A 10,037-nucleotide genomic window follows, 5' to 3' on the forward strand; every position below is an offset into this window, starting at 1 on the left:
CAAATTCATGGTTTGATGAAGGAAGTAGTCATTAATATTATGAATTTTCTTTGTGCTTGTGCCTTTGCTATCAACTCATTGAAGACTTAGAAAACACTGAATCAGGTAATGAAGACTGTTTATTATAATGCAATGAGATAGCTAGATCATAAAATGCATGAAGGAATTAACTGAGTTGCTTCCTCAGAACAAAGGGTGTCTGGAATTAAACAGCTGTGAGGGACACCACCTTCTCAACACCAAGCTTGTCGCTAAGTTGACAAGATAATCCTCTCTTATTTGAGTGGCAAGAAATCTCCTCCCAGTGAACTTGACACTTTAGGATGGCTTTGCTAAAGGAAGTTCCAGTATTCTGTTTCAAAAGAACATGTGGCATGAGCAGATGGCAACAGAAGACTACACTTACTTCTCATTGCTAAGACAGCCCTGAGCAAGCAAGAGCTGGGTTTTGAAGAACTGTAGAGCTATCTGGTCAAAAATAAATCACAATTTTAAAAATGATTCATAGATTTTGAGGCATATGAATCACATTTTAAATGTCTGCAGCTACTTATGCTCTATCCATCACCAACCTGCCTCAGTTTCAAGAGTTACTGATTAACCTAAAAGCAAACTATGCCCACCAAGCCCCTACATTTTAGGTAAACAGATCCCATCTGGTAGAACCAACTTCAACCTTATCTCCCGAACCACCTCTAATCTCACCTCCATCCCCAACCATTCCTACTGCTTTCCCTCACACTGTCATCAAAACTCTAAACTGAGCACTGAAGCTTCTCATTGTTCATAAATTAAAATACCCAGAAGAAAAAACAAACATGCTTTCCCAAATAGAAGATGAACTGTCACAATATGGGGATCAGTAAGCTGTGTTGAGTAAGTATGAAGATTTGAGACTCACACTAACTAGGGCAGACCCAGCTCCCCCATTTATTAACTGTAACCTTAAGGAAATATGTACCTCTTTCCAAATCAGAATGTCCTCATTTGTAACATTATCCCCCTCCTTATATCAATGCATAGATCATAGAAAAGTTTCCACCTGTCACACAAATGCTCTTGACAAGGTCACCAAAACCTCCCCATTGCTAAACCCAGTGTCAAGTCATAATCCGCATCTTTCTTGACCTACCAACAGCATTTGGCATAGTTCATACTTCCTCCTCCTTGAAACACTTTTTCACTTGGCCCCCAAGTCTTCACACTTTCCTGCTACCTTTAGTAGCAGGCTAAAGTCTATGGCTTTAGTCTCTATTTTTCCTCATTTTCTGACCTTTAAATATTGGCATACCCAGAGCTTAGTCCTTGGACTTCTCTCCTCTGGCAATACTCCCTCCCTCCCTCCCTCAGTGATCTCACCAAGCCTCGCAGCTTTAAATACCACCTATACATTAACAATTTCCCAATTTCTAGCTGGTGGCTCTCTTCTGATTCCACATATGCAGTTTCCTACTCAACATTTCCATCTGGATAGCTAATAAGCTTCTCAAACTTGACATGTTCAAAAGTGAGTCTCTGGTCTTCTTCCCCAAATCTGCCCCTCCCACAGTCTTCCGCATCTCAAGTCATGGCAAGTCCATCTTTAGAGCTCCTTCAACCACTTTAGGTCTCTGCTAAAATGTCATCTTCTCAGTGAGGCCTTTCCTGACCAGCATAAATTGCAAACTCCACCACTCCCATGGTATTTTATTATACTTCTCCAGAGCACTTACAGTCATTTAACATACCAAGTGTCATACTTATTTATAGCCTGTCTGAATCTGCCACTATAACACAAGCTCCAAGAAGGTGATGATTTTTGTTTTGTTCTATACTGTATTCCCAGTGCCTAGAATTTCTGCCACATATGAGGTACCCAAATATTTACTCGATAAATGAACAAAGTAATGAATGACGTTCATTTGCTTGGCTTTAAAAATGTTGTACCCATCAATAAATTAAAATACATCTTGATTTTACATGCTTCGGATTTCAGAGTTTCTTTTCAATGAATTTTTCTATAATAGTGCCAACAATTAACACAAGTCTCCTTAATCAACTCCCTGTTAATGTACTAATTGCTTTTCCCCAGCTGCAGGTTGCACCTATATTCTAGCCTCTTTTACTCTGTGACACATACACAACAAGACATGTCTTAGGACCTATGCAGCAAATCACCTAACATGGTTTACTTTAACTAATCGCTACCACACTCACCAAGGCCTGTTAGTGAATCACAAAACTGTTTCAAACTAAGTAAACTGATATTGCATTAGAGCGAACTTTTCATTCCCATTAATGGTGGTTTTTTACTGTTTGTTTGTATTTGAAATGTTTAGAAAAAAGAAGAGCCCTTAAGGAAGACAGCCAAATAAACAACTTGAATGTGAGAACATAAGGTAACTGGCACATTCTATCAATCTGTTATCATTGACATATACTAACTACCAACCTTCAGAGAGAAATATGTATGCGCAAAACACTAGTAAAATGTTTTCAGTGAGTTTGAAGGGTCATAAATTACAATTGCTAACTGAATGGGAGGCAGTGGTTAAAAAGCCACGTCTTTCCAGTAGTTTTCTATTCTACAAGAGCCTACAGAATAACTCCCAGTACTTCAGAAATTTTCTCCGCCCTGAACTGACCAGGGCCCTAACACTTTATTGTTCCAACATTTTTTGACGACTACTAACACAAGAAACCATCAGCCCAAAAAACCCACATTTTCATTAAACATCACCAACACATTTTGGAAAAGATGCCTAATTTTATTTAGAATATTTACTATTTTATGAATATCGTGTATATGTTACTTAATAGAAAACAAAAAAATTCCACTTGGACAGGACTTTCTGAATGCAGTCATGGTGTAGGACTTCTTCCAATAATATCTTTTGTGCTCTTATCAGCAAAGTGGCTTTAAGTATCAGATACAGATCAAGGCAAATGAATGTGCACAGAGTTCGAATTCTAAGTTAACATCACAATCATAGTATCTATAAGTAGAAAGGTAAGGTATCCTCTTATTGATGACAGGATCTCACTGAGCCACACATAAGCTCTCAGTTGGTTTTGCCCACGATCACTGGCATGCATATATGTAAGATTACGAACTCTCTGTAAAGTGCAACAATGAATGGACAAAATGGGACTAGAACCTATAAACCCCCATACTCTAATCATTGAGTTTATCCATCGCAACAAACAAAACAGTGTCACAGAGAAATGTAACAGATAAACCAGGAATAAAAGCACTACCTAGTTCCAGGCCTAACTCTACAAGTACCAAAACTATTTCAAGATTTACACTACGGATTTTGATCTCTGTCTAGTAGAACACACACACACAAAGGTAGAATATCAATATATGAAAATCAGTAGCATTTTCTTCTATCAGCAATAATCTACTTTAAATTAGTATCTATTCACGATATTTTTTAAAACTGCAAAGAATTTCTTCCTGCTCAGTCATAAATGGAAAGCCATTCCATGCTCTTGGATAGGGTGATCTAATATTATAAAAATGTCAATTGTCCCCAAAATAAACCTATAAATTCAATGCATACTAAATCAAAATTCTAGTTGTGCTGTCTTTAGAAACTCTAGCTCCAAAATATATAGAAAAGAATAAAAATCCACAAATAGCTAAGCCAACTTTGAAAATGGAAAAAGAATGGAAAACTTGCCTTACCAGAAATTTAACATCATTAGCCATTTGGGAAACATAAATTAAGACCACAGTGAATTATAGTGACAATTACCAAACGCTGGCGAGGATGCAAAGAAACTCAGTCTCTCATACATTGCTGGTGGGAATGTACAATGGTGCAGCCACTCTGGAAAACAGTTTGGCAAGTTCTTCAAAAACTAAACGTACACTCACCATACCACCTATCAATCACATTCCTAGGCATTTATCCCAGAAGATGTGAAAAATTATATCCACAAAAAAAACTGTACAAGCATGTCCATAGGCAGCTTTATTTGTAATAGCAAAAAACTGAAAACAGCCCCAATGTCCCAGTGAATGTTTAAACAAACTGTGGTACATACATACCATGGAATACTACCCAAATTACACAACAGTTTAGATGAGTCTCAAAAATTGTCTCACCCAACAATTCAGATGAGTCTCAATCTCAAAAAGTCACATGCTGTCTAATTCCATTTATACAGCACACTTGTAATGATCAAAGTATAAACGGAAAATTGACTAGTGAACAGGGGTTAGAGATAATAGAGGAAGGGAGACGGAACTGACTTGAAAGGGGTGGCACAAAGGAGGTCTTAGTGGTGATAGAGTAGTTCTGTATCTTGACTGCAGTGGTAGTTACAGGTATCTACCTACACAGGTGATAAAATGGCATAGAACTATATACAGGTATTGTACCAATGTCAATTTCTTGGTTTTGCTATTTCACCATAGTTGTATAAAATGTAACAGCTGAGGGAAATTGGGTGAAGTTATATGAAATGTAACCATTGGGGAACCCAGACCTCTCTGTACTAGTTTTGCAACTTCTTTAATCTATAATTATTTCAAAATAAAGCTAAAACAAAATAAATAGGAAAACTTACTCATGTAGGAAAAAATAACCATACAAAGCCACAGTACTAAAACAGCATGATATTAGAGCAAGAGCAAACAAGTAAGCCAAAGGAACAGAAGGCAGTTTTCAGAGCTTCTATGAGAGGTTAATATACAGTAAGTGCGGGACCACTTATCTGTGGGGAAAGGAGAGAATGACACTAGGAAAACTGGCACACTATATGGAAAATAAACTGGATCTCTGCCCTGTGACATGTAAAAAGACACTCTGGAGGCATTCAATACCTATAAATTTAGAGGAAAACTATGAAGTTAGTAGTACAAAAAATAGGTAGCTTTGTGACAAATCTTTGGGGAAAGATTTCTTAAACAAAACCCCCAAAACACAAACCATAGGCAAAAAAATTTTAATTTGATTATATCAAGTAGAAAATTTCTGTTCAATGAAGGACATCATAAAAAAAGCTATAGACAAATGACAGAATAGGAACAGATACAATATTTAAAGGACTAGTATCTAGGAAATACAAGGAGCTTGTGAAGGTCAACAAGGCGTGAAACCTCAGAATAAAAATGGGTAAAGGAATAAACAATTTTACAAAAGGGAAAACCCAAAAAGATAAAATGCCCATGAAGAAAGGCTCAAGCTCATGAGTAAGAGTGAAATGTAATTTAAAATGAGATTTCACTTTGCATCCATTCGTCTGGAAAAAGCAGGGGGCTGGATAACACTAAGCATTGGTGGGGTTACAAGGATACAGAAACTTTCCTGAACCACCTGCAGGTGTAGAGACCCCAGCAGCTTGTTCTGGAACACAATATGGCAATCCTTCAATAAAATATATGAAAACCCTATGATCCAGAAATCACATTGCTGGATATGTATCTCAAAGAAAGCATCACAGAGGTCTAAAAGGTATGTTTATCACAGTATTGCCTAAAGTGGTAGGAAAATGAACGTTACCAGGGTATCCACAAATAGGACAGTTGGCATATAAACTGTAGTAGATGGAAATTCTGAAGTACTGTGTATCAGTTAGAAGCAATGGACAGCAACACAAATAGGTCCTTAAATAGTAGAGAGTAGGGAGCGAAAAAACTTTAATGAGATCATGCATGATATCATCTCTATAAATTTAAAATTTGGGTGCCCAGGGGGACTTCCCTGGTGGCGCAGTGGTTGGGAGTCGGTCTGCCAGTGCAGGGGACACAGGTTCAAGCCCTGGTCCGGGACGGTCCCACATGCCGCAGAGCCACTAGGCCCGTGCGACAGAACTGCTGAGTCTGTGCTCTAGAGGCTGCGAGCCACAACTACTGAGGCCCGCACACATGGAGCCCACGCTTCACAGCAGGAAAGGCCACCGCAATGAGAAGCCCGCGCACCGCAATGAAGAGTAGCCTCCCCACCCACCGCTCGCCGCGGCGGAGAGGGCCCTCGCGCAGCAACAAAGACCCAATGTAGCCAAAAATAAAGTAAACAAATAATTAAATAAATTTATATAAAATGTGGGCACCCAAAACAACACACATTTAATAACATACCAACAGAAGGATACACATCCTACACGTCAGAATGGTTGTCTATGGGTTGGTGGGCAAGGGGAGGGAGTGGAAACTGGGTATAAAAGACAATAAATGGAAAAAAAACCGGAGATACACGTTGAACAGCCCAATGATGATGACTGAATTGAAAAAATTAACTCAATCCTCTGCATTTGAGGTACAAAACAAACTTTAAGGACTCACCTAACACAGAGGACACCACTAAGGCTAAATGTCACCCTACCTTCCGATGGCAAAGGCACAAAACCAGCTCGCTACCTTTAGAGTCTGCGATGCTAAGCCTGTCACACAGATAGACCACCTCGCTTCCTCTGCCTCAAAACATAGCTTATATCCAAATGAAAACCAAAGGAAATTTTAAGATCTCACTCAGTCCTTGAACCAGTCCACGTTCCTGTTTCTTGCCTTTGGTGAAATGTCTTGGAGTGAGGGGCTACCTCCGAGGTTCAGTAACTCACTGAGTCCCACCCTAATCACTGAGCTGAGACCTGCAGAGCCCACAGTCTCTTAGCTAAGCTGCCTCTGAGGTGGAGTACCCAGGGTGGACACTGGGGCAGAGGCAGCCATGATAGCTGCTAGAAGCTGGGGTGATACTCTCCCCACTTTACTGAAGAGACTGTGGGTAACATTTGCCAGTTATCACTTACTTATTATTCTGTGTTGGAATATGAACCTTAGTCCCAGGATCTGTGCTTTTTACCACTTTGCTATACTAAGAAGGCTCTGAACTTGAACCCAAGTGTAAATAAAGGTTGGTATTCCCCCCTATTAAAAAAAAAAAAAAGAAAAGGCTAACTATCTCAAAATTTAAGTTCCCACAGTGGTATTCAAACAAGGCAAAGCCCAGTCCCTTTGAGTTATCCAATTATCAAGATCTTTTAAAATTTAGCTACAGGTGGCAATAAGAAAAAACAAAGTGTACACTCCGGTCTTGCTGTTAAGTAGGGTTTCAAGCATTTTTAAAATAAAGATAGACACTTAAATGAATTTCTCACAATAATCTCTGAAAATTAACAATCTCTGAAAATTAACAAAATTTAAAATAAAGATAGACACTTAAATGAATTTCTCACAATCTCTGAAAATTAACAAGGCATGTGTGGAATCTAAAATATGACACAAATGAACTTATCTACAAAGCAGATACAGACTCACAAACATAGAGAATAGACTTGTGATTGCACAGAAGGAGGGTGGGGGGAGGGATAGATTGGGAATTTGGGATTAGCAAATGCAAACTATTATATATATGTACAACTGAATCACTTTGCTGTACACCAGAAACTAACACAACATTATAAATCAACTGTACTTCAATAAAAAAAATTTTTTTTTTTCTGGTCGCACCGCGCGGCATGCAGGACCTTAGTTCCCCGACCAGGGATCGAACCCGCGCCCCCTCCAGTGGAAACAGGGAGTCTTAACCATTGGACCACCAGGGAAGTCACTTAATAAAGTACATTTTTTAAAAAAAGGAAATTAACAAGGCATTTACTACGTATTTATACTGTTCTGTTTGCCCGATTTGAAATAATAAAGGCATTTCAACACATTATTTTCACTTTTAAGCTGTCCTCCACCTCCATACTGTCACAAATTACTTATAAAGAAGTGTGTGTGTATATTTCAAAAACTCAATCAATTTCTCTCATATAACAGGCAATTCTTGACATCCTGCCCATAAAGCCCTAAACAATAAACGTCGGGAAGAGTCACAGCTTGCCTTTTTTGGCTCCTGGCAAATGCTAATGCAAAAGCAAGCTGTAGCTCTCGCTGAACCCTAAAATCAGCAGCATCAACAACTCCAGTGCTGTCTGTGATGCAACTGTAGCTGCCATAGTTTCAAATTCTAGGACCTGAGAAACTGACACAGCAAGTGAATCAAAACATAAAACGCAATTTTTGAATCCAAGGCAGGGTATTGCTAACTCCAAACATATAGTTTCAGAACGCTGGGACCCACTAGTAAGGGAGCAGGCATAGCAGGAATCCTCTTAGACCAAGTCTTAGGGCAAAGGGATGAGAGCGGGCAGGTGTACTAACAGACGTCTCAGTACCTTAGGCAAGGGCAAACTAAAGAGTACCAGGAGAGGCTATGTGTACCCCAAAAGCAAGCACAGCATTTCCCAAAAGCACTGTTAAGAACCACCCACCCATCAACATTAAGCATCTCACCCCGTTTAGATTGCCACTGCGGGCAAGGCGGTCCCGTCTCAAGACCAAAGCCAGTGTCACCAGTAGCAAATGTCACTCACTAGGCCAAGGAGTCCCAGAGACCCCTGGCAGGACCCACGCTCCAGGCACAGGAGCCTAGTCGTGGGCCTGAACCTGCAGGCGCCGCACAGACCAGAGCTTCCAGCAGCTGCGCTCTGACAGCTGGCACCGCCCCCAGTTGGAGCGGAGCTGTGACCCTTGAACCCCGGCCTCTGACCTTCACGTTGAGGGCACATTCCTCGCTGGGGTCCCCCCCGCCCCGGGGAAGCTCGAAAGCCCTTTACCTGTCACAGCTTCATCTTATGCCTCGATATTTTCTGTCCCACCACCTGCAGGCGTCCTGGCAACGAGGACAAGGCGAGGACGTATCCAGAGAGGAGATGGGGTGGGCAAATCCTCGTGGGAAAACTTTGGACTGTAACCCCAGCCCAGCCTCCGTCTCTCCAGAGAGGTTGCAAGCTGCCGTTGCCGCCGCCACCGCCACCGCCGCTGCAGTAAATCAGCTGACACCAGCCAACTGCCGTGACTTTCCCGGCAACTGTCGCAAAAAATGAGGGGGAGGGAAACTCCCCTCATTTCCCTACAAGCCTGGCCTAGGCCGGCTCGAAAAGAGCGGCCTGCGTTACCATGGAGACCAAACGGAGGCTACCATGTCAGCTGTGGGCAGGCAGTGTATGGCGGCCATTTTTGTTATGGGAAGGCTTGTCTAGGCTTTCTTCTCGCCTCGGAGTCCCATGCTGGGAGGACCAAGATGGAGGGATGGATGAAATGGCAAGTCTAGGTGTTTGTGTCCTGTGACCAGGATGTTGCCCTGTGACCAGGATGTTGCAGATTTAGTCTTCTGCTCCCGAGACTCGGTCCAGACTCCTGGAAAGTGTTAGCTCTGGGACTTGGTTACTGTTTTCCTCTGACCCCGATCTTGGCTGTTGGCCCCGATGCACAGGGCCAGAGGAGGAACTCGGCTACTTAACTAGGGGAAGTCTGACCTTGTGCAACATTCCTGTACAGGGGAGAGAATGAATGTACACTCGTGTGGGCGACAAAGAGTGGTGGACGTAAGTTCTGCATTCAGAGAGGCATGTATTCGGATCCCGGTTCCTCCACTGCACACTGTTAGTGTCATCTGGGGCATCTTGCTTTTTCTCTTTTTTCTCCTCAATATCCCCACATACGAAATAGGCATAATAACCTCGTGGATGTCTAGAAGGTTAAACAAGCTCAATAGATGTTAATTACTTATTATGCTCGCTTATCTGCCTCCCAAATATTTGGTGAATGAGTGAATGAATGAATGGTAACCAAGGAAAAAACTCGTGCTATGCTGGTGACCAACAGTCAGTTGTGTTAAAAAGATAGACAGTATATTCATTCCCTGGCTTTGTTTTTCCTTTGTAATCTCACTAATGGGTTTATAGGACAAGTAAGAATTCTATTGCAGTCCTCAGAAGTTACTGTGTGTATGAATCACCTGGGGAGCTTGTTGAAATGAAGTTTCTGATTCCATAGGTCTGGAGTGGGGTCTGAGATTCTCCCATTCTAACAAGCTCCCAGGTAATGCCCATTCCTGCTGGTCCTTGGATCACACCTTGATTAGCAAAGTCCTCTTGGATGGGCCCTGAAGCAGCCAATTAAGGCATCAGAACAGAGAAACAACTCCTTCAGACTGGATCATTTCTTTGTTAATTTACCAAAAGAGAGCTAAGTGTTGGTTTGGTCAAAAACCAACAAAAGG

General features: G+C 41.3%; 1 protein-coding gene across 1 annotated transcript in view; it reads right to left on the reverse strand.

Annotated features, from left to right (window-relative positions):
- Nucleotides 1-8,694, reverse strand: part of WDR7 (WD repeat domain 7) — a 374,300-nt gene extending 365,606 nt beyond the window's left edge. Inside the window, exon 1 of the mRNA XM_060120872.1 lies at nucleotides 8,590-8,694. The gene's annotated coding sequence lies outside the window, so the exon portion shown is untranslated. The remainder of the gene's footprint in view (nucleotides 1-8,589) is intronic.
- Between the last annotated feature and the right edge of the window lie 1,343 nt (nucleotides 8,695-10,037).

Source organism: Lagenorhynchus albirostris, chromosome 14 (genome assembly GCF_949774975.1).
Source record: "Lagenorhynchus albirostris chromosome 14, mLagAlb1.1, whole genome shotgun sequence".
Taxonomy (NCBI): domain Eukaryota; kingdom Metazoa; phylum Chordata; class Mammalia; order Artiodactyla; family Delphinidae; genus Lagenorhynchus; species Lagenorhynchus albirostris.